We start from the raw sequence: 3711 nt of genomic DNA, 5'->3' as shown, positions 1-3711 counted from the left end.
AAATCATTATGATGGGAAAAGTGCAGAAATAAAATCTGCTATGGAGTCTCTTTCGCCATATGAACTTATTTAATAAATTCTAGATAATCAACCTATAACTTGAGATATGAACTTTAATACTTACATGGAAAAGCTCTCCAATTTTTTGAGATGATATAAAGATGCTCACAAATGGTATATATATAATTTTATCTAATATTATAAATTAATATACATTTTATAATATATATATAAATGAGAGAATTTTATTTATAGACAAATGTTGTGATTTAGGCACAGGAAAATTACACAGTGGAAGTTTGTAAATAAAAAAATTCTAGTTATGATTGCTTAACTAAAACGTAGTTGTTTAAAAGAATGAGAATGATTTTTTTTTAATGAAAAGACCAAAGTTCATTAAATTACATGGCCATGGTGAGAGGCACTAGAACTTTTTTGTAAAATGCAACACATGGGTGCAAAACCAAACCAGTTCACCTTTGGCAGTGTTTTGAGTGCATGTGCGGGGGCGTCAGCTTTGGGACAGAGTAAGCAATTTCATGCTTATATTGTCAAAACAGGTTTTGAATCAGATGTCTTCGTAGGGAATGCATTTATAGATGCCTATGCCAAATGCAAAAGCATTGAAGATGCAAGCAAAATATTTGACAACATGATTGAAAGAAATACTATTTCATGGAATGCAATAATTGCAGGATATTCTCAAAGTGTTGTGTCTGAGAATGCCGTGACACTCTTTTTCCAAATGCTACTGACAGGGCTAAAGCCAGACTAGTTTACCTTTTCCAGCATTTTGAGTGCATGCGCAAACCTAACAACTTTGGAATAGGTAGGCAGGAATCATCTGAGAGTGAGGAGTTTTCTGATATTCAGAATTCAGAAGGACAAGATCATACTTTGGCAGAGATAAATCAGAGCATTAGAAAACATGGAAATGATGAAAACCTTGAACGGAGGGGCAAGATGAATCATGACCATACATTAGTTCGTGGCAGTGGTAGCTGGGCCTCCAAAGTGATAGGCTTTGGCTAGGGTTCTACTGGTTCAGGTCAGGATTCAAGGTACCGGGATAGGGATGATAGGAGAAGAGGTGAAGGGTTTGGCGAGGAGGATTTTCAGACTTCAGATGCATCTGTGAAGTCTGCTTTCAAGCAAAGAAGTGTTAACTCGGGGAAAGAGAAGAACAATATCACTAAGAATGGTCTTAATAGTCATGGACAAGGTGGACCACAAAAAAAATGACCATAATATTGATAAAATTACTGGAGCAGGGCAATTTAAAGGCTCGAATAGTCGGAAAAGGGTTACGAAAAAAAAAGACAAGATCTTGGAATTGGAGGTTTGTACAATTGTTATGAAACCAGCTCACAAAAAGATAGAAAAGAGAGATCCACGCCTTAGAATTCAGCCTCTTCGAGGGGGCAACCTCCTTTACATTACATAAATGAGCAATTCTTGGATGATTCAAATGACAAAACCTCCTTTCTATATATAGAAGTCTAAGGAGTCACAATATAACCCAGCCGACCTAACAATAATAATATAAAGCCACAAAAATAACAATAGAGGGATTCTATGGGGCACAGTAATAACAATATGGGGACAATAGGGGCACAACAATATTAATAAGGGATACAACTACAATAGTAATGGGGTAATCACTAGTATTATAGGGACCCAACATGCCCCTCTCCTTCAAAAAGTGTTGTCCTCAATGCTTCAGTAGTTCTGGATGCTTCTGTATAAAATTCTTATACTCCCATGTGGAATCTTCAGCGGATAAGTTCTTCCACTTGATAAGATACTCCGAAATTGATCGATTTCGTAACTGTCGAGTTCTTGTTTCTGTGACTGCTTCTGGTTCCAATATAATTTTTCCTTCCTCGTCATGTTCTGGCAATATTGTTTGAACTGGGAGCTTGTTGCCTATAACCTTCTTTAAACATGAAACATGGAAAACTGGGTGCAATCGAGAAGCTGCAGGAAGCTCCAATTTGTATGCCATAGTACCAATCTTTTGCAACACCTTGTACGGACCATAATACTTTGGTGATAATTTATTATCCTTCTTAGCTTGCTTGAGGGACATTTGCTTATATGGTTGTAGCCGTAGGAATACCCAATCACCTACATCAAAACTTCTTTCGCTGCAATGTTGATCTGCCTGTTGTTTCATTCTATTCTGTGCCAACACGAGGTTATCCTTTAAGAGTTGGAGGACATGTTGTTGATGTTCGATGTGATGTTCCACTGCTTGAACCTTAGAATTTTCTCTTAAATATGATGTGATGGATGGTGGCTGATATCCATAAAGTGCCATAAATGGGGTCATTTTTGTTTCTGTATGGAAGGAAGTGTTATACCACCATTCAGCCAGAGGCAACCATTTGACCCATTGTGTCTATTTATCAGATACAAAGCAACGAAGATATCCTTCCAAACATTTGTTTACTATCTCAGTTTTCCCATCAGATTGAGGATGATAAGATGAGCTATGAGCTAACTGAGTACCAAGACAAGAAAATAATTATGTCCAAAAATTTCCAGTGAAAATGGGATCTCTGTCACTTACAATAATCTTTGGGTTTCCATGTAGCTTTTGAATTGTTTCCATAAATGCAGTAGAAACTGTACTGGCTTTAAATGGATGTGATAATGCACAAAAGTGTGCATACTTGATAAGTCTGTCAACTACCACCATGATGACACTATTTCCCTCAGACTTGGGTAAACCTGTGATAAAATCCATTGAAACCTCCTCCCAACGTTGGCTTGGAATGGATAAAGGTTGTAATAGACCCGGTGTCTTAATTGTTTCAACTTTATTTTGTTGGCAGACCAAACATTCCGCCACAAACTTTTGAATATTTGATTTAAGGCCCTCCCAAAAAAATTCCTTCTTAACCTTGTGGTAAGTTTTTAAAAATCCTGAGTGCCCTCCTAAGGGAGAAGTGTGCAATTCCATAAGAATCTTTTGTTTTAGCTAGGAATTCTTACAGAGGTATAAGCTATCTTTGTACCATAACGAATCATTTTTCCAACTAAATGTATCAGACGTACTGGAGTCTTGTTGTAACTTTCGAATAAGTGCCCACACTTCTTCGTCATTCTTCCATTCCTCCCTTGCTTCATTTATCCAATCTGGTTGGATAATAGAAACGGCGCACAACAATGCTTCCACATCCTCATCCTTTCTTGAGAGTGCATCTGCCACCACATTTTGCTTCCCTTTTTGTAGATGATTTCAAAGTCATAACCCAACATCTTTGTGACCCACTTTTGTTTCTCTTTAGAGGATAATATTTGTTCTAAAAAGTATTTAAGGCTATCATGATCCGTTTTTATCTTGAAGTGTCTTCCCATTAGGTAGGGTCGCCATTTCTTAAGTGCATGGAGTACTGCCAACATTTCCTTCTCATAAATAGCTTTGTGTAAAAACTTTCCCTTGATTGGACGACTTTCAAAAGCAATGGGTCTTTCATCTTGCATTAAAACAACACCAATTCCATTTCCTGAAGCATCACATTCCACAATAAAGGTTTTTGTGAAGTTTGGTGTAGCTAAGATCGGTGCATGGCACATTGCCTCTTTAAGATGCTAGAAGGCCTTTGTTGCTTCTGGAGTCCATGAAAATGCATATTTCTTCAATAATGTTGTTAGAGGTGCTACTATTCTCCAATAATTCTTAACAAACTTGCGATAATACCCTGT

This window comes from Pinus tabuliformis, chromosome 5_2 (genome assembly GCF_031772625.1).
Source record: "Pinus tabuliformis cultivar Carrire ecotype Pingquan chromosome 5_2, CPIR1, whole genome shotgun sequence".
Lineage (NCBI taxonomy): Eukaryota > Viridiplantae > Streptophyta > Pinopsida > Pinales > Pinaceae > Pinus > Pinus tabuliformis.
Note: the sequence above shows the minus strand (reverse complement) of the source record.